Raw genomic sequence first — 22,142 nt, forward strand, 5'->3', positions numbered from 1 at the left:
GAACCGACAGAGTCAGAGGTCATTATCATTCACACACCGCCGAACAAAACACATTGGCACACACACACACGCAATGCACAATGCTTAATCTGCAACACACACACACACACACACACACACACACATCAGATTCAGTCACACTAAAACACACGCAGCTTTTTGTCTTCATATTCATCTTCGCTGCGTCTTTTTTTTCCCCCTCCCTCTCTCTCGTTTACACACATGTGAAGCTGGAAAAACAGTCGCCAATTCTATTCTTCTTCTCTCTGCACGCCCTCCCGACCAAACCAAACCCACTACCCACCCACCCACACACACACACACACACACACACACACACACACACACACACACACACACACACACACACGTACACCAGATGGGTCCTAATCTCCTGTTGCCATAAACAAACACAAACCGTTGGAAGAAGCAGACAGAGGGACCACTGTGTGTCGGTGTAACTTCTTGTCATCTAACATCCTGTTAATTCCTGCGACGCCGTCAAACAAAACTCCTCCGAGTTCCACACACACACACGCAGGCATTGGCCTCGGACAGAGACGAGTAGACGAAGCTAATGCAGCGCAGATGTAGTGGTGATCAGAGTCCTTCACTCCATATAGTCTAAGTGTCAGATGTGAGTCAGTCGGGTCGACGCTCGACACGACGGACGATTCCCCAGAATAGAGTCGATGACTGGAAACGCAGCATTTGTTCAGACTTTACTGGTTTGCTGTGTCAGTCGTGCTTTCTGTAAGGCGGCTGTCGTCCTGGTAGCTGCTAGCTCGCTCCAACAAGTTTGGTCTCCACGACTATACAGCCTGGAAACGAAGCAGCCAAACTCCCCTGCGACCCTCGCCAAGTTAGCATCTGTTCCACTAGCATCTGCAACTGAATGAGTTCCCTCATCAGCTTCTTTGACTGGTCTGTGTGTAACGCCTGAAACACGTTCAAGAGGCTTCACTCCATATTCTAACACAAACTGTGTTGATTTCACAACTGCAGCTCAAAGGAGAGCTCTGATAGCGTCTGATGCTAAAGGCTAATCCTGCATTCACACCATTTCTGATTGAGACTGGAAGGAGAAGAAAACGTCTCATTATTCTGAGCCAACCCCGCCCGACGCTCGCCAAGTTAGCATCTGTTAGCAGCTTCTTTGACTTGGTTTCAATCAATACATCGTCAATAACTGGATCTCCAAGGAGGCCCGAGGTGAATTCACACCGTGGCAGCAGCGCAGCCTGGCAAAGGATACAGAAGTATTCTCTGACAGACGACAAAGCTGCATAAACAAACCGCAAGATGTATTTCTTTACACAACTCAGTGTTGTAGAATGACAGTCAAAAGAACCTCGAACCTCAAAACGACATAAAAACTTCCCACAGCTCTTTTTTAATCAGCGACATGAATTATTTCATTGTCATATTGATGTTTTCTGTAGACGCAGCAGCTGTGCAGCCACGTTCTTATTGTTTTGTGGACTATTCTGTCATATTTTCACCTCCATTGGGAGACATCATGGCTGCCAACACAGACTTTTCAAATTTCAACATTTCTTCCTTCTTAGTTGTTCGTAATTCAATCTCTCTCGAATATGACGTGACTTTCAGCGTATTCTGTTACTAACTGCTGACAAAAAGACAAAGACAAAGCAGCAGCTCTCTGTGAAGCTGGAAGAACGAAATGTTTTAACTAAACTTCAGAAATGAACTTTACAGTTTAAGGCTTTAAATAAAAAGTCAGATGTCTTCTGGTCGTGAAGGAGGTCAACGAAAAACAAACAAACAAAAGGCCAACAAACGAGCTGAGCTGAAACAAGTGTTTGATTAAATTCTTGTTTCCAACCAATGATTCAATCAGTTTCTGAGATTGTCTTCCCCGTGTTGACCTACAAATCTTTTTCTATCCTTGAACGATGGCAACTAGAGCAACGTCCACCGACACTGATCTTGAAGCGTCTCGCACCAAAACAGAAATCGACTGTGAGCCCGCTGCTAATCGTCCTGCTCTGCCATCACCACGAGGCTGAATCGAACCCGCCGACCTGAAAGGGATCAAAGTTTCTGTATGTGCGCCGCTGCTCTGCTGCGACTCCTTGCGCCCCCCCAGGGAAGAATTACTTGGACGGAATCAAGATGTTGTTACAGAGAAAACAGGCTCTGGCCTCTCGGAGAAGATTAACAAGTGTAATGCCGTGCAGATGTAGGCTCGGTGCAACTCCCACTCTCTGCTCGCTGCTCTGGAAAACTCTGGAAGCATGAGGAACATTTACAAACACTGATAAATCATCGAGGTGGTTCAGATTCTCTGACATCATACTGTTCATCACACATCAGGCAGAGAGTCAGAGTGCTTCAGTGAGCCTCATCTAGTTCTGTTTCTGCTTTACTACATTTCCCAGAATGCCTCGCTCATCAAATGTAGCGACAAGTGCTGAAATATTTCCTCCTGCAGCAAATCTGATTTTGGAAGTCAGCTGTTAAACTGAGTGACTTCAGAGTTTCCTGATGACAAATGACTGTATCTGTCTGATCGTTGATGGTTCATCAGTCGATCAGTTTATCAGCTTCACACAGCGAGCCTTCATCCCAGTGATGCCAATATATGTTTCTTTATTTCAGGTTCATCTTTATGTCTCTTGACAACATCGTGGTAAAGATCTAGTCAGGTTACTCACAAAAACATTTGGTTGAGATCATGTTTTGGGTTAAAATCCTGTTTTCTGTCAACATAAACATGACTGGAATTGGGTTAGACTGTTTCCTAGTTACAAATGTTGAGACTCTGTTTTGGCTTGAATGAGTCTGAGGCAGAAGAGACACTTTATTATATTAGGAAAACATCATGTTTGGCCTAAAATACCTGCTTCTGTCATTCCTGTGCCTGAGACTCAACTGTCTTTGTGGTGCGTTCAGGAACAGCTGGGACAAATCCTACTAATTCTAACTTTAACTTTAATAGTCTTTGAATTCTATTAATATGACGTGAGCTTCAGTTAGCTTTCACCACAAATGTCCTTCAGAGGGAGACTTTTTACTCTGATACTCTGAGTCCATGTCAGAGCCTGAACTCTGTTACTGTACTGGAGTAAAGAAGCTGTCAATCAGTACTTCTACTTTTACAGGAGTAAAGAAGCTGTCAATCAGTACTTCTACTTTTACAGGAGTAAAGAAGCTGTCAATCAGTACTTCTACTTTTACAAGAGTCTGTTTGTACACAAGTATCTGAACTTCTACTGTAGGAGAAGATGTTTGGACTTGCTTTCAGCTGTGAAGAAAGAAATTTTGACAGGAACATCTAATATTTAATATTCCTGAAATGTTTTCCTGCCATTAATGAATCCGATCTGGACGTCACATTGACTGGGCTGCGTTTTGTTTGAAATTTTCACTCTCAGTGCTGAGTTTCTGTACCACAGTTTAAAAAACAACCCTTTTTTTCCCTCCAGTATGAATATGTAAATACATTTTCTTCTACTATTTTTATTTAACAAAACAGGCCAAGGTTCTGACGTGTTAAATGTCATCTAAACACAGGCGGCGGCACAAAAACATTTGAATAAAATCATTTAAAACTGACAAACACTTGATGTAAATTAGGAGACATCTATTAACCATTCATGTCAGCTTTAGGTGGAGGTTCAGTACCCAGCAGGACACAGCGAATCCGTTTGGCCGATTACCCACAGCAAGAATAAACATACGTCAAACTGCTGAAAGGACCCAAACATGTGAAGCTCGCTGCCAACAGTTGTGTAACAGAGTTCAGGGTGGATTTCAGCTTCAGGCGTACACACAAATACTCGGTCCAGGTCCGGCTGTTTCTGTTGTTTCGACCCTTGAGGAGGATTTTTGTGGAAAAAAGATTCATGCAGCACTAATGCAAAATAGACTCTCAGAATTTGAGCTCACAAAGGGGGAATCAACAAGGATAATACTGTACAGATGGAGTTTAGGTCCGAGTCCGCCGCGCTCGCTGCACTGATGTTGTTTCGTGCGAGCTGCGGGGTGGTCGAGTTCGGCGTCGAGCTTAACGAGCATCCACGTGAATGTTATGTAGCGGAAACATACGTACTAACACCGCTCTGAAGAGAAGCACTGCACTCATAAACAACAGACAAGAAGAATCAAGCTAACACCGCCCTGATACGAGACAGATTTCATGGCTGCTCTGCCATTTTTTTTTTTGTCTCTTTCTCTCTGTTACACCACCTCCGTCATCGGGGAATTGTTTGGAAAATCCTGCACTACAAATGGATTGTTGAAGCGTTCAGTTTAAATGAGAGAGTCGCCCTGCTCCTCCCCATCCTCGCTCTCCCATCCTCGACATCCTCAACCCTTCTCCGTCTCCAGTCCCTCAGCGGGACGTCTCAGGTTACAGAAAGAACAAATTTAACCGTTCTGAAAAAAGACCTTTTGTGGACAGACCTTGCTTGGAGTCAAAATTCAGCAACACAAAAGGCAGAATTCTGCACAAACCAAACGTCTAGAGAGACGGTAAACTGTACAGGCGTGCTATTGTTTCGTATCATGTTTATCACGCTCACCATCTTAGCTGATCTCCAGCTCAGGCTGAAGGGAATGTCCTCATTTTTCTAAGGTATTCAGTCATGAACAGAGAGAAAAGTCAGGGATTCATCGTCTGGGGACCACAAACGTCTGTATCAGATTGTAAAGATTTTTAAGTCTGGACTGACCGAATTAAGATGCCATCAGTGAAGCCAAACAACCCTGCCAGAGCTGCCACCATGAGAGGATTCACATGAGACGACCATCAGCATCACGGTGAAGATGAAAAGGGTTTAACTTCATGCAAAGATCCTGAGATTGGGTCGCGACTACCAATAACAAGGACGGGAGCATGAGCTGTTTACTCCAGAAGAGCACTGACGCTGTCTTATAAACATAAATAAAAGAGAATGTAATCATTTACTGATGCTTTTTCACATATTCTCAGTTAAAAACAGTGTTTCCCACACATAGACGTTTCCTGGATGGGGTATCAACAGCTACCCAGGTATATTTAGGGTTGTTCTCTGGTATTACAGGCCTCAAAGTTCACCAGATCGCTGCGTGACCTAACAGAGTGATCCTGATTGTTGTGATGTCCCTTCGTACCACGTAGTAAGTAGCAGCAACAACTACGGCCTGAAGTCACGCCAGCTCAGTTGGACCATCATGGTGAATGAAGAGAGACAGGTAACATATTGATCCTGTTTGAATTGTGTCATGAATCACACACAATGTTTGTCAGTTTGTCATCAAACTAATGAAACATCAAACTTTGACGTCATTTTAAAGAGGACACAGTCAACAGTGTTTGCGACGTCGCCTCCTGACCTAAACATTGATGAGCTGCTCCTGTATATCAGCAGCTCACAGAACTGAACCAGAACCAGCTCTCCTTCCACAGAACTGCAGTTGTCAATATGGGTAGATTTATTATGATGCTCATCTATTTTAAGACCATGATAATCATTAATTATTAACGATAGCCAAACTTAAATTTTAAGCCAAACAAAACTCCCTTTTATTGTTGCATAAACACCACTTAATTGCACGGCCCAACACGTGTGTACAGTTTTTTTCCAAAATAACGTCCCACAATGTCCAACAGAAGTGACGTGATATCAGCCCACTCTAAAACTGGAAACATCAGTTCACTGATCTGCTGTCATTCATCAACTGTCTCTAACATGTTTTTAAAAAACAGGGAAAATCTGCTTCTCTTCCATGTTTGTGGTGCCGTTTCTATCCATCCGTAAAGACACGCCCCTCTTGGTACGTTTCTGTGTAGAAACCAGACGTCACCAGTTGGGAGATGACAGGAAATGTGGGAAGGAAAAAACTTGTACTCAAACATGTGGACACTACGATTAGTGGTCAGCGCCTTAAACCCCGTCGGCCACCAGGGCACCCAAAATGATTATTGTTTTAACTTGCAGAGAAAGTGAACATGCTGCTTGACTCTGCAGGATGAAGCTACAACAACTTCCATGACGACAGTTTGATGCATTCTGGCAGCCGGACAGTGGAAGGACAGTATTTAGAGGAATTCTGGTGATAAAATCAACTTGAAACTGTCAAAAGATTGAGAGTTTCCCGTTATGTCCTGCAGTTCTCAGTAAAAAAGATGTGATATGGTGAGATTCATCTTGGCTCTTCGCTGATTTAACACCAACAGAACTGGAAGGTTTCGTCATATTCGATCACGTTCTTGCCTCTTTTTTTTTCTTTTCTTGAGGGGTGTTTACAGAAACACCTTCATGTTAGCGGTGTCAGTGTCGGGTCACGTGTCACAGCAGCGTACACATTTAAAAAAAAAACATGTGTGAAGATATGTTTAGGTGTTAACCACGCTGCCTGACTGAGGGAAAAAAAGAAACCTTGGTGTGGTAACTGGGTTATGAATAAAAACAGATTTTAATGCGGCTCAGGTGTAGTGAGAGTGTTTGGTTTCACAGAGCTGGGATCACATTTCTGCTGTTCAGAGGTGGTACGCTGCGAGACTTCGCTGATATCAAACAGTACTCCCAGTGAAGGCCAATTGGAGATAGACTGCTGGGAAATTTCTAAAATTACTATTCCAAATTTACAAGGTGGAGCGCTGCCACTGTTAGACAGTTTAGGGAGAGCCGCGGTGCGTAAACCGTTTTAGTTCGTCTCCTGCTGTGATGCAATCTGTTACGAGCATCAGTCAAATCACCCTCTCTGTTAGAGGATAAGAAAACACAGCCGTCAGCCAAGTCGGTAAACTCGGTAAACATTATGGAGGATTCCCCAACCTGCATTTACACTGCAGACCGAGCTGCAGAGTTTTCTGCTTCCTCAGAGGGAGTCGGCAGCAGCTGGGCAGCTTTTAAAGAATACCTACAGGTATTTAATGTCGAGGTTTAAGGATTTAAAATGAACACAATCATCTGAACGCACTCATTAGAGATTTTATTTTCAGCATGTAATTTGAGGCTTCTTGTCTCTTTATGCCCACTCTGATTAATCCTGAACACTGTTATAAGCACAATCTGCTTCCTGTGAGCTTTACTGAACACAGATGGGCTTTATGTCCCCAAATATTTAATTTCCTGGTGTTCCTTTTTCTGTTTTTTTTCTTCCCGTTCTGCTCGTTTATGGTTTAATAACAACTGCAGGAGAGAGCAGAAATGTCTTCAGACGAGACGGGTGACAAATTAAAGAAAAATCTTCAATAACTGAGCGATGAAACATAAAGATACAGGATGTTACTGGATGGTTTGATTAAAATCTTGTCAATCTTTCCCCAATCAACCCAACTGGGGCGATGAGTTCTCCACCACCTTCATCAAAACACCAATATATGAAACTTTCTTAAGGACGTTAGACTTCCAACTCCTTCTCAAACCTAAACCAATGAATGGGTCGATTGCCAGTGACGGAAAGGATTGTGGTAGTCTGCAGTTAGTAGTATAAAGAGCGACATCAGCAGGAAGCTGAGGGTGGATGGTCGAACGAGCACAGGACCGAAACGATGATGTTTTATCAAACCTATCAAAGTAGATCCACATCCAAAGGTCTCTCCGACTGGTGCTGGTACGCTGCAGCAGTCGTGTCGTTTGGAGAGTTAAAGGATATTTTCAGGTACGAGGACGTGCCGAGTTGTGGAGCACAATGTTCTGTTTGGTATCCCTTAAAATACTTCTTCATATTGCTTTTTCTACTATATCTGCCAAAGGTTGCCACATCAAGGAAACTAAATCTGACCTAAAGTGGAGTAAGTGATTTATTGTCACACTTGTATAAAGATGAGGCCACAAGAAGACATATTTTTAAAAAGATTGGTCAAAACTGGAGAGAAATATCCCAAATGTAGTTGCTTGAATGTGTCAAACTCCTTAAACTCCTACATTTCCCATAATGCAGCACAATGTCGTCTTCTTTTTACAACCTCCCTGACTTACAACCGACCTGCCAGATGGTTTGTGACACAGAACGATCTGGAGACTGTTTGTAAAAAAGGCAGCAGACACTTTCACAAAAAATACTTTTTTGAATATACCAAACCTACATTCTTGGAGAGTCGTTGCCAAACTTCTGTCTCCTTATCTTCAAAAAAAAAAAAAAAAAGAAAGAAAAATCACCCATTACAAACTCCAACCATTTCTAAAACCAAAATTTCAGCCACAGGCTCGTGTGATTTCAGACAAATGCGTCTACAAATCGAACACTTTGTCGATCATTAGCGTCGGGGCCGAACGAGGGTCGTCCAGACGCTTTCTTCTGTCGCAATTAGCTTGTTTCCTGTCTGCCTTTTGAACACAGCGGCCACATTTTCTTCAACTGTAATTGGATTAGTTACCTTTAAAATCTCCACTTCTGCCGTCACTTACGCCTTTAAAAACATGCAAAATCTGCACCTTCCTGCCCCCAAACCCCCCCAGAAAATAAAAAAAATAAATAAAAAATCGATTTGAGATTTTTATTTTTATTTTTTTTATATTTTATTTTTGAGGAATATCTCTTGAGTGGCACTTAGTAAAATTGAACAAATGTGTGGGTGGGTGGCTGGGAGATTGGGGGTAGAGCTGTGAGGCGGATCTACCTTCTAGTCTAAAACAGTCTAACACTCATTACTCTGAAAAACACTTGACTTCATCATGGCCTCAATTATATGCTGCTGGATAAACTCCAGTGTTAGTGAGCTGCTTTCACCGAGCAGAGGGGTGCCGGTGTTAAAAATCCCCCAAAAACTGTGTCTGGAAAGCGAAGTGCTTCACTGCGGCTTAAATCCTGACCTCCTCATCTTTTATGGACGGGGTTCTTAAGTGTCTCTGAGCCGGAGAGAGACCCGCGAGGAGTCGCTTTAAACCCGTCGGAGACCACAAGTTGATTAAAGTTTAAAAAACCTGCAGATTTTCAGATTCATGACATTCATGGTGAAGCTTCACAAACCTCCATGATGAGTTCATGTCACTCTGGTGGGAGTGAAATCTGTTTGATTCATTTGACTTTCAGGATATAAAACTCAGATTCAGGCTTGTTTATCTCTAAATGAACTCAGTAAACATTAGGCAGGTTTCCATCCAACTGTGTCTTGGCACATTTTCAAATTAGTGTATGAAAGGTCCAATTTCTGAGAAGGTTGATGTTTTTTTTTAAGTCTAATTCCCAACCCGTCACATACTGACGCTTTAGGATGGTGGCCAATGCAACCAACAATCCCAAAGTGTCAGTCAAAAAATCAGCTTTCTTACAAATTGGACTTTTAAAAAAGCCTCAGTAGAAAACAGCAAAAAAAAAAAAACCAAAGATCTCAAAATTCAGCAAAAACGTTTTTACACTTGGCTGAGGTGGAAAAGTTGGTGTGTCGATGAGACTTTAACCTTCCTCACATCAATACACTAAACACAGAGAGAGACGGAGAATCTGTCTATCACTGTTTATCAATCAATCAATCAATCAATCAATCAATCAGATCAACAGCAGGAGAGCACTGCTGTACCGCCAGTGGATCCAGTGGAGAGAGAAAGTGTGAAGATGAACAAACAACCAGGTCACCAGAATAAATGTTAGCTGGGGATGTTTCTGTAACCGCAGAGTGTCTTGTTAATGTCTCCATAAAACCACAGCTGGAAAAGGACTCGCTTCCCGTGAAAAATACGACTGGAAACGTCCCCAAGCGTCCTTAGAAACAACGTGGTTCTGTCACAAACGCGGCTTGAGACGTCTGGAAAAACGTCTGTTTTGGGTTCTGACAATCACGGTTGGAAACGACCCAACGTCTCGATAAAAAAACTTACAAATGCCGGAGCTGCAGTCACCTGATTGGCTGGTAGCCGACCGACGTGTCTGTCGGTGTTGCAGAAATGTTAACTGCTGACATTTCTTCCTGACGTCTGGCTGTGATGGAAGTCTTCGCCGTTGTTCTTTTCCTCTTCTGTCAACGAAACACACTCTCTAATCTAAACCACGCCAGGCGCTCCTCTGATTGGTTCGTACCTGTGCGCACTAACTCACCTTTTCTTGAGTGGATTCTCTCAAACACCGGTTGAAGATTTACTCGGCCGCTGCAGCTCAGCTGACCTGATTTACATTTACATTTGCTCCATGTTGAGAAGAACGGAGCTCTGAATAAACACTTGACAGTGAGCGTTCAGCCCACAAGAAGGAGGCTAAAGAGGAAGAAGGGCAGATTATTTTGTGTTGTTGTAAACAGATTATATCACTGCCTACTATAACAGGCCTCTGGCTGATGGGGTTTGAAGTATTTACATAACCCATCACACAGATACCAACGCTACCGGAGCGAGACGAGCAACCGACCGGAGAGCGCTGAGAGGTTGTTCTTTATTTCTGGAGATGAAATGTTGGAGTGCTCGTATTAGATGTGATTATTGATTATTTACACCTGACAATGTGACGCCTGTGTTGTTAACAAAGACGCTGTGAGAGCGTTCGCCTCATCCTGAGCACTAATACTGACTCTAATACCGCGTCAACGCACCAACTTTTAAAAAGAAGTTGTATCAACACTCTGTTACGGAGCCATATACACTTCCAATGTGTTGAAAGTCACTCTGATAGTGTTAATTATTTGTAGACATTTCTGCAAACTGAAGAACAACAGGGGGGATTTGGATCAGCTCACAGACTTTGGGATGACACATTTCTCGACTCAGAACACCCACAAACACTTCGCAGCCGAGGGAAGGAAGGAGCAAAAAAAAAAACAAAAAAGACAACGTTAAAGTTAAAGAAGTTAAAACCTCCGAGAGGAAAAGAGCTGAAATCACACACAAGCAAAAACAAAGTGAATCACAACGAGTCTCCTGCTGCAACCAGGCGGCTCAGGTGTGTTCAGCACGGCAGAGACGCACAGAGGAAGAGAAAGTGTTGTGGTGGAGTTCAGCAGCAGCAGCAGCAGCAGCGAGGCTTCGTACTACAGCGCTGCAACAATCAGCCCACACACACACACACACACACACACACACACACACACACCTCCTCCACAGGTGTGTATCTGTGCATGTGTGTGTGGATTTTGAGGGGTGAGTCACTCTCTCTCCCACGTAGTCAATACCTCCACCAGCGGTTGTGGAGATCCCACCAGCCCCCGTACAGTACTGGCACCACACACACACACACACACACACACACACGCACACACACACACACACGCACGCACACACACACGCCACCGCGCAGATTTAAGAGTGAAGCAGCAGCATTTGGCGCTGACAGATGGCGATTTTATTAACAACAGTACGATCAGAGAGTGACACAACATTAGGGCATCGCATTAATCGTGCAGCCTTTGTTTCTCCACAATTAATAACGAGGCGCAGCGACGACACTCAAACATTTAGGGCTGCCGATGTTTTTTTCCCCACATAATTGAGAATGAAAGCGTCGTTCAGCGGACATACGTGCGGGCGGCAACGCAAAGAAAACATCCTCGTCTTCTCTCGCAGCCCACTCAACTTCTAAATCTGGTTTCAGAGACCGGAGGGGTCGTGAAGCTCTCCTGCAGACGAGTCACCACGAGGCGAGAAGAGGAGAGAAGCCCTCCGATCATCAGGTGCAGAGTCGATCCTGCAACCTCTGACATCAATCCTGCAGCCTTTGTTTTCCACAATTAATAATATGTATTGACATGCAATTAAATCTGATAACGTCATTCATATCACAGGTGATTAAGTCACATATCTGCAGAAGTCTGATCTTCTCTTACAACACACTGATTCTTTACATGAAACTAAATGAGCTTTCAGAGACCTGACGGCTCGTGAAATCCCTGCGACCGATGACGTCTTCACGCAGGTGAGAAGAGATGATTCACTCAGAATCATCTGCTGATAGCTGACGGATTCATCTTAAATCTGCAGCCTTCGTTTTCCACAATTAATAACGAGACACAGCAGAAATATTCAAGCATTCAGGTCAGAGTGAGGACAGATAACATCATTCAGCTGCTATACCTGCAGTGAGGTATAGCCACATATCTGTATATATCTACGCTTCCTCAGGGACGAGAAAACTGCCTGATCTTCTCTCACAACCCACTCAGTTTTAAGATGAAACTGTCGCTGTTTAATCAGGTTTCAAAGAGCTGAAGGGTCATGAAGTTTCTCCGACTCTGCAGGTAAGAAGGAGGAAAAACCCTCCACGTTATCAGGAGCAGAGTCGCTCCTGCTGCCGCAGCATTCTGCCGTTTGCTGGTAGCTTTCGTTCGAGGTGTTTCGCAGCACCTTCGATGCAAATATTTTTAGCAGGATGACCCCTGTGCAAACTGCCCCCCATCACCTTGGCAGTGTTAGCACGGCGCTCCACCCCTTGAGCTCCACAGAGCCCATTCAATAAAGCAGAAGGGCCGGGAAAATAAACCTTCCCGAGCACCCAGTGGGGCTGGCACCGGCCCGCAGGCTGGCTGCTGCCCAGGAAAACACTGAAAAAGCTGACTGGACCGCAGCCAAGCGCTGGTGAATTTTGGCTCTGGATGGTCAGGTTTTCTGCACTAGCGAGCCCGGAGACTGGTGATTTGGTGCCGGAGCTGCAGTGGAAAGATCTTATAGCAAAGTTTCAGACGGGTTCAGAGACGCACACAAACAACATGAGTAGAATATTTCAACACGGTTTGGATGTTAGTCGGTATTTACACAGATTTTACACTCCAACAAGTCAGAAGTCATCTGACTACGTAACTGTGGCAGTGAGTTAAATATGAAAATACTCCTGAACGTTACTCAGAACCATCGAGAGGCTTTTTACACCTCGTTTAGTTTTAAAGGGTTTTACAGAGACGGATCAGCAGAAATCTCTCACTCATTTACTCCGTAACGTACGGCAGGAGAGGACGGAGGAGGTCCACGTGTCGGCGCACATTTGGTATTTGTGGCGTAACATCAGTGACATCAGCCTGCAGCGACAGAACATGTGAACAGACGAGCGACTGTAACGTGAATCGTCGCACAGCCGTGATCTCCGTAACTCGACCGGCAGCGAGTCGTTTACTCCACGACAGATAAAGACAGAGGAGGCCAACAGTTCTGGGCGTGTAGAGGCGTTCAGTCATGAATGTGGTTTTCATTTCCAGGGCGCCGGACCAACTTCATCCTCCATCATCATCGTCGCTCCAGTGCTGGAAAAATTTTGGGAGCACCGGCACAAAATGTAAGAGCACCACATGCTCCGTAAGACTTTGTTGTTTGTTTCCATCTTAACTGTATTACTGATTAATCTGCTCGTAATAAATCGAACGCTCTGTTTCGCTCCACACGACAATGTTCTGGTTTTATCGGTTCAGCGTTGGAACGGCAGCCCGGATTCAAACACGATCACGGGGACACATTTGGACGTCGCACAGGTGCTCCTAGTTTAGTCTGAGTCCTGCTGGCTCCAAAAAATGTTTGCAAAACGCGTCTCAAAGGTCACAGTGGTCTCGAGCTCTCCGCCTGAAGGAACCACGCAGCAAACAAATCTACGTTTCAGACCGCGACTGAGTCCACCGTCACTCGTCAGCTGTCTGTTCCCGTCCCGGTCCACACAAATATTCTGCTCCGGACCTCCGTGACAGCTCCAGATGTGGTTGGCAAAACTTTTAACACAAACTGAGAGCGATGTGCTGAAAACACACTTTGTTGAAAAGTTCCCCCAAATGTGTGTGTGTGTGTGTGTGTGTGTGTGTGTGGGTGTGTCTGTGGCCGCTCGGACTACAAAGTGGGTTGTAGTTCGGTGCCGCGGGGGCACCAGAGGCCGCGGACGCTGCCATGTTTAAACTGTTAGTGCATGAACCTGCTGAACCGAGCACGCTGGATCCACACACACACACACACACACACACACACACACACTACCTGATTCAAAAACCATCTCGGCCTCTCCTCTCCCTCCGTCTTCAGTCGTCTTCTGGCTCCGACTGTCTCTCCGTCTCCTCCTGCTGCTCTTTTCTCCTCCTCAGGTATCAAATCACCTTCTTCTCTTTAACTGCAGCTCCTCGTTTCTTTGTTCTTCCTGCTGTCGGATCATTCAATACTTCACTTCTAAAATGGGATTTTCTTACTTCTCGCTCCGTCACACCGGCTCTCACACTCGCTCCTTCTTGCACTTTTTAACTCCGGGAGAAAAAAAAAAAAAAAAAAGCCAATCTGCAGAGCACCGGACCTCCGTTTTGAATTTTGGAATTGAAATGTCACGTCTCTCTCAAAGCGTCTCGCTGACTTTTTCATCGGAGACACTTTCCCTGAACAGAAAGGTGTCCTGGCTTTCTCTCTCTCAGCCGTCCAGGTGTGACGCTCTCAGTCCGATTCTTCTCTCCACAGTCACGTCTCGTCTTCATCAGTAGCCTTCGCAGCTCCATTTCTACCAGCTCGAAACCCCAATTTCACATTTTAACGACCTGATATTTGTTCCTTTGTTCAACCTTGAATTAAAATGCATGCAGATTATGAAAAACACTGGAAAATAAGCTCTTTTTTTGTTATTGAACAGATGCAAAATAAAAAAAAAAATCAGATGTTCCACTGACAGTAAATTCATCTGGAGGCCTTGAGTTTCTGAAAATATTGTGTTTTGCTGCTCTTTACCCACTTTCTGTGTGACTGAAGGACGCCGGAGGGACAAAAGAGCTCCGAGATGCGACGCTGGGTTTGATTTTAAAATGTTGTTTTCCTGGTGGAGGAGAAGAGGTTTCACCCGTGAACACTTGTGGAGTCTCATTCGGTGAAGACAAGATGATGACGCTGTCAAACATGATTTTTTACAGCTTTTATGTTCCTTTAATCGTGAAGAATCACACAGAAAGACACCAGTTGACATAAATATTGGAGAAAATTCATCCCCTGGCCTTAAAATTTGCAAAATATTGGGTTTTTCCTCCTGTTTTCTGACTTTCTGAGTGACTGAAGGGACAAAAGAGCCCCAAGATGTGACGCTGGGTTTGATTTTGATTTGATTTCACCGACACCAGGGCAAACACCTGAGGAGTCTCAGCCAGCGACGACGACACGATGATATTCTCAACAACGCTGCTGTCGAACCTGCTCTGTTATTTCATGTCCACACTTCCACAGGTTTTCTGTCTCTTTACTCAGGAAGTCTCACTGGAGGAGAAGTCGTCTGCACATGAAGAGTCGACGTGAATATTGGAGAAAAGCTCGCTACAGAAAATGAGCAACAATAATGTAAATGATCACTTTGCAGAAATTGTGTTTTTCCGTCTCTTTTCTCCTCTTTTTCAGGGTGAAGGATGCCGAGAGCTCTGAGATGTGACGCCAGGTTTGATTTTTACTTTTACATCGTGACTTCCTGATGGAGGAGAAGTGGTTTCACCAGCCGTGTTTAACTTCATGGAGTAAAACAGACAAAAGAAAAGAACCAGGCACCTGAGGAGTCTGAGTCAGTGAAGACGAGATGACGACAGCTTTCAAACTGCTCTTTGTGGTTTTATACGCATGTTTTCACAGATTTTTGTGTCTTTGACCCTTTGAGAACAGACCTCCCAGTGTAGCCGATGTTAAATATAAAATATATATATTCAAATGTTCACGTATGTAACTGGAGCGTTCTGGTCTGGACGTCACTCCAGTGTCGGGTGAAATCACAGACAAGAGAAACATTTGAAAATCAAACCCAGCGTCTCGTCTTTTGTCCCTCCAGCGTCCTTCAGTCGCTCAGAGAGTGGGACGAGAGGAGGAAAAACAATGTCTGGCACAAACGCACAAACATTTTGCAGCTCGTCTCCGATATTCACGTCACTGAAGCTGTGAAAACGTGAGCATTAAAAAAAAAGCTTCACATCTGAGAACATCGTCTTGACGCCACGGGTGTTGTGTCTTTTTGTGCTCGGGGTGCCAGGTGGAACCACTTCTCGTCCATCAGGAAGAGAAAACTAAAGTCAAATCAAATGAAGTGTCACGTGTTCGGGCTCTTTTGTCCCTCCGGAGTCCTTCAGTCGCTCTGAAAGTGGAAGAAGAGACGGAAAACACAGAATTCAGAGCCTCTGGGAGGAATTTACTGTCAGTGGACGGTCTGAGAGCTCTTCTCAGATATTTAAGTCAACTCATGTTCACGTATAAAAAAATCTTCCGATGAATCTTTATGGTCAAAGAAACAAACCAGCTGTGAAACTGTCTTCACTGACTGAGACTCTACAGGTGTTTGTCCTGTTTCTTCTGGGGTGTAATCACTCCTTTTCCAATTTAGGGAAAACCTCTGCAGCAACGTGTTTTTCTACCCATCACGTGACGTACGTCGCAAAATGTGATGTGCAAACGGTTGATCATGGAGCATTAACCTCTCTTCTTCTTCTTCTTCTTCTTCACGGAGGATCTGTCTTCTCCTCCTGGATTTCCTCCACCGAACCGTCTCATCACATCTTCCTCCGACTGACTCATCGCTCTGAACAAATCTCGGGGATTTACAGCAGCTTGTTTTACAGTCGTCGCTCTTCACTACGAAACGTAGAGACGACTCTCTCTGACAGTTTGTTTTTTCACCCACAGATGACGAGATGAAGCGAACGACTAGCTTCAATTTAAAAGCTGATTTATTTATTTATTTTTTCACCTGACAAAAGTTTCAGATCTCACACGCTTCAGAGATTACAACTTGTACTCGTGATGTGTTTTCACGCTGAGCTCTTGGACGTTCTCCTGGTTACAGTTTGACGTCAGTCTAGTAACACCTCTCTTCCCTCGGTGTTCGTCCAAGCTGTTCAGGTCTCGCCTCAGTTTTTGAGGGTCTACAAACTGTCGTGGCTAATTAATGCAGGCGCAGGATTCACGGTTAATTTCTAACGGTTTTGGCTGCAGTTATGTTAAAGTTGTAACACTCACAGCATGCGCAGCGGTTAAGTATTAATTTACTTTATTTAACGATGAGAGATTAACATTAAGGGCATCTCAGTGGTGAACGGTACAGCTAACAAACATTCCCTTTATTGCTTTTTAAATTGGATTGTTAGAATTAATCAGTCACACATTTTGAACAACCAACAGATAAAAAACACAAACTAACGAAGGCATGAAACACAACAGAAGCTGCAAATCGTGACATCTGATGATCTAAATCATTTCTTTGTTAATCAATAACTTCACACCGTGTTCTGCAGGTGACTGTGTTACCTGACAGCCTGTGGATCACGGCATTTACAGGTCGAGGTCCAACATTCACAACAGTTTTCTTTATATTTTGGAAGCTTTTCCATGAATCTGAAGCCACAAAGAAATCCTCTGTCGCCGTCTCTGGCTGCAGCGACTAGCAGCTATTAGCAAGTAGCTCAGTTAACTGTTAAGCTGTGTGGTCCGATGAGGAGAACCGGACTCACTGCGGTGAACCAGGATCTTCTCAAACTCCAGTAAACACGATGGACAGCAGACTAAGACTGAACCAAGATGGAGGTCGGCACAGTAAGGAGGCGATTTACAGCCACTCTGACCAGGACGAGAAGACACGCCAGGCGGCAGAGGACAGAAAAAGAGTCGGACATCAGCTGCGTGTGGAGCCGGAATACTTTCACATCTTCCTCTGTGCAGTGAGGATTTATTTGGACCGACCCAGAGGCGACACACCGGCTCTGTTCTGGTGGCCTTGATTCAGTTATTGTGTGTTTAACGATGAGCTAAAAGCTTAAAGAGAGAAACTTGAATTCAGACAGTGTACAAGTTGTATTCTCTCTGTTATAAAGGAAAGTGAGTGTCAAAATATTTTCTTTCTTGACATTTTGAGAGTTTATTTTGTTGACACGGTGCCTCTTGAGTCCACCGGGCCCGTCGACACTGTTGTGTTCTTCAGGAGTGTTTCAGCAGTGGAGGGTCGCGCCTGCCTGATGTTGTTGAGACTGTGTTTACTTCATCTTCTCTCCTTGACTCTTGTGCTTCTGCTGTGGTTGAGTAGCTTCATAGTTAAATCGCTTAATTATTTTTTTTTTGTTTCAAGTGTTTTTGTTGTTAATCTTTCTGACTTGCTGCTCGGTGCTGATTGACGCTGCTGAAGTCCACGTTCATAAATAAATTGACAGCATGTTTCCAGAACACCAGAATCGTCTAGAACGAAACGGAGGGTTGAACTTCTTTTACATCTTCAGGCTGAAACTACAGAACTATCAGAGACACGCAGCCGGAGCTAGCTGGTTAGCATGCTAGCCTCCGTAGACATCTCTGCAGCACAGAACAAAGACGCTTTCTTGTTTCTTCACACTCTGTTGGTGATGTTTGTTGTTTGGCCTCTTTTAGAAATCATCACTGAATTAACAGATTAGCTACAGATTTACAAAAACCTCCACATGGTCTTCAGTTCAAGACCAACTTAAAGCAACTGCTGACTTGTTTCACGGTGGAGCTTCTTCTGGAGCAGATTAAAGATGAATAAAAACATTTTATAAATTATAAAGCAGCTGTAGATCCTCTGCTGGGCTGTTGACACAACAACAAGTGGAGGCTCACCTGCTCAACTCCACCACACCACTCAACAACTACAGCAGCTCCTCCATCCAACCAGAGCCACCATTAAAACAAACACAACTCAAGACCTGCCGGCTCACAACTGGCATTTACCTTGAATTTCAACAGAAGTTCAGCAACCTTTGAAAATGGTCACCTCTCAGCCGAGCGCCTGCTGCAGGAGCTCTCAGACACTTTTCTTCCGGTGGTTCAAGGCTGATTCGAGGTTGTGTGACCGGATTTAAAGTGCTTTCTCCTCGACAGACACAAATTTGGACATCGTCGCTACGGAAAGACAAAACTTTCCATTATCCTGTGGAGCTACAACGAGCGAGACGACGGGCTGATAACGAAGATGTCCATATTTCAAAATAAAACCCCTAAAAAAAACCATCTGGCCTTCAAAATATGATAAAAGCAGCTACTTACTGCACTTCCTCAGAGGGGAGGGGCTTCACTTGAGGGGGGAGGGGTCTGCCTGAGGCTCCACCTCCTCCTCCAATCACGGTGCGTCCTCCTCGCTGTCTCTCTCCCTTCTGGATGATCGTCGGGCCAGCGGCACTCTGGGTAATCTCCTGTGGAATCTGAAAGCAGAAAAAGGGACGTCAGCGGAGGAGTGTGTGTGTGAGAGTGAGTGTGTGTGTGTGTGAGGGAAGACAAATCGGACCTGCTGCACATGTGTGTAGGTGTGACAGTGTGTGTGTGTGAGATGCAGCCGTGGAGGTGTTGATGATGATGGTGTGTGTTAGTGTGTGTGTGTGTGTGTGTGTGTGTGTGTGTGTGTGTGTGTGTGAACAGGGGGTGTTGGTGGGTGTGTTTGAATGTGCGTACATGAAGGAGTGGTAGAACCCAGTATGGGCCTTAAAAACTGCACCACAACTTGGCCAAAAAATAGGCAGTGGTTACCGTGGCAACATGTGCCAAAACGGCGAAGGGAGGAAGCGACAGAGAGAGAGAGAGAGAGAGAGAGAGAGAGAGAGAGAAACAAAGAGCGAGACGGACGGATGGAGCGATGGCATCGCCCGTCACCTCATCGAGCAGCCAAGAAACTTCTGACGGGTTCAACTTCGACCTCGTCTGTCTGATCATCCGTCATCACGTCACCTGAGAGTCTGAAATGATTCTGTAATCACACCGCAGAAGCCTCCACCATTTTATCTGGGTGTGTGATGTTTCCACGATACACAACATGTGATCACTAACAACATGTGATCGATAACATGTGATCACTAACAACATGTGATCGATAACATGTGATCACTAACAACATGTGATCACTAACAACATGTGATCACTAACAACATGTGATCGATAACAACATGTGATCACTAACAACATGTGATCGATAACAACATGTGATCGATAATATGTGATCGATAACAACATGTGATCGATAACAACATGTGATCGATAATAACATGTGATCACTAACAACATGTGATCGATAATAACATGTGATCACTAACAACATGTGATCACTAACAACATGTGATCGATAACAACATGTGATCACTAACAACATGTGATCGATAACAACATGTGATCACTAACAACATGTGATCGATAACAACATGTGATCACTAACAACATGTGATCGATAACAACACGTGATCACTAACAACATGTGATTGATAACAACATGTGATCGATAACAACATGTGATCGATAACAACATGTCATCGATAACAACACGTGATGATGATTAATGTGTGAGGTGTGAACGTGCTGCTGAGAGACGAGCAGCTGTGTGAGGACGATGACTCTTCACCTCTGGACCGGACGGGCGGGTCGTGTTCTGAATACATGAAGCTCTGCTGCTGCAGCCTCGCCTGACTCACTGAGTCCAGTGTGCTGGTTCTGATTGTTAACACAGACGCTGTGGGTCGGGCCCGTTATATTTAACTCCAGTTAGAAAGAAGGACGCTCGTCAAAAAGTCAAGATCAGCAGGGCTTGTTGCATCAGAACCAGGACCAGAGAAACATCAGGACCGGGAACAGGACCAGAACAACATCAGGATCAGGACCAGAACAACATCAGGATCAGGACCAGAACATCATCAGGCTCAGGACCAGAACATCATCAGCACCATAAACAACAAGATCAGAATCAAGATCAGAGCCAGAAAATCAGGATCAGAACGAGAAAATCAGGATCAAGACAAGAACGACATCAGAACCAGAACATCATCAGGATCAGAACCAGAACCAGACACATGTGAGACAGAACAAAAGAGAAGAAAAGGAAAAGAAAATAATTCAGTGTGTGAATCATGTGCAGTCCAGTGTGTGTGCGTGTGTGTGTGTTTGTGCGTGTGTGTGTGTCCTCTAAACTGCGACTTTGTCTTACGTTAAAGGTGAAAGTTGAAAATTAATTGGAGGCAATAAAATCCTGAGCGCAGCGCTGCAGTGATGCAAAGTGTGTACACACACACACACACACACACACACACACACACACACACACACACACACACACAGTCAACCTTCACTACCGGCTGCATTCAGCAGTATTTCTGCCGCGAGCTTCGCCGCTGGAACAAAACATTATTCATCTCATGAAGTAATATTAAAAAAACTAAAGAGAAGTCAAGTGTTTTATTTTGAAAAGGTCAACGGTGTATCTGCTGTTAATGTGAAAACTTCCTGCAGCATCTGCTTCTTTCTTCTTCTGTGGTTTTGATGTTGCCGGCGAGAAAATGAAATCATTTTCTGCTCTCGAAACAGGACAAAGAAGTTTAGCTCAGTTAAAATATGTAAAAATAAATCTAAATGAGTTCGTAATAAAATTAATCCGTCAGCAGAAAATGTTTATATACAGTTTATCCTGAAAGTCTCCACAGACTGTTGACTGCCGGGGATTAAACTGCTTCCTCCAACAGCAAATGTGTTAAATTTAATCCAACAATCATTTAATTCTTATTCTAAGAAGAGTTTATGACTCATCAGTTCTCAATCTGCTCTCCATTCAGTGTGAAACCAAGAAGAACAGCTCTGAAAATACCAAAACTGACCTTTTTCAAGGCAGAAATGAGAAGAATCAACATTAATAGAGGCTGAATTCCATTTAGCTCATTCAGTTCAGGAGTTTGGTGTTACTGCACGTGTTCAATAATAATCTTAATCCTAAATTTACATGAAGACACCAGATTAGTGTAAACAACCTGCATCACTGTTCCTGAGGGGTCACACGGCAGCCATTTTCCTGTGATGTCACACTGAGGGAGGGAAGTAACGTTGTTGTCGTTCAGTTGATGAGGTACCTGAACTTTACCTGAGGATCTGTGTGACTCCTCCTCTCGACAACTGAACACAAACACCTGAACTTTCTCCTCCTCAGAGCTTCAGAACAGCTTCATTACTTCAGTCTGATGCATCTGAGGTGAATTATGGATTGTAATATTTTATTTTCACGCCCGGCAGACGCAGCGAGACGAGACAAAGCCGTAAGAATCCGTAAACAGACAGAGAGGGAGGCTGGAATGTGGAGAAAAGGCGTGTTAGTGTCTCGTATCTGCAGAGAGTTTCTGATTTTCTCTCTTTGTTGCTGCTCGGGACGCTTTACCAACCCAACATGTGTCTATTTGACGTCCTGGGAATGAGACTCAACAATCAACTGTCTTTGTGGTGCGTTCAGGAACAGCTGGGACAAATCCTACTGATTCTACCTTTAACTTTAATAGTCTTTGAATTCTATTAATATGAGGTGAGCTTCAGTTAGCTTTGACCACAAAT

The 22,142-nt window shown here is 44.2% G+C and overlaps 1 protein-coding gene across 2 annotated transcripts in view; it reads right to left on the reverse strand.

The window, feature by feature from the left end:
• LOC119016675 (zinc fingers and homeoboxes protein 2-like) overlaps nt 1-22,142 on the reverse strand; it is a 112,358-nt gene that overhangs the window by 61,320 nt on the left and 28,896 nt on the right. For both annotated transcript variants that reach the window (XR_005074229.1, XM_037092786.1), the window contains exon 2: nt 18,840-18,994. The gene's annotated coding sequence lies outside the window, so the exon portion shown is untranslated. The remainder of the gene's footprint in view (nt 1-18,839; nt 18,995-22,142) is intronic.

Source organism: Acanthopagrus latus, chromosome 3 (assembly GCF_904848185.1).
Source record: "Acanthopagrus latus isolate v.2019 chromosome 3, fAcaLat1.1, whole genome shotgun sequence".
Classification (NCBI taxonomy): Eukaryota; Metazoa; Chordata; class Actinopteri; order Spariformes; family Sparidae; genus Acanthopagrus; species Acanthopagrus latus.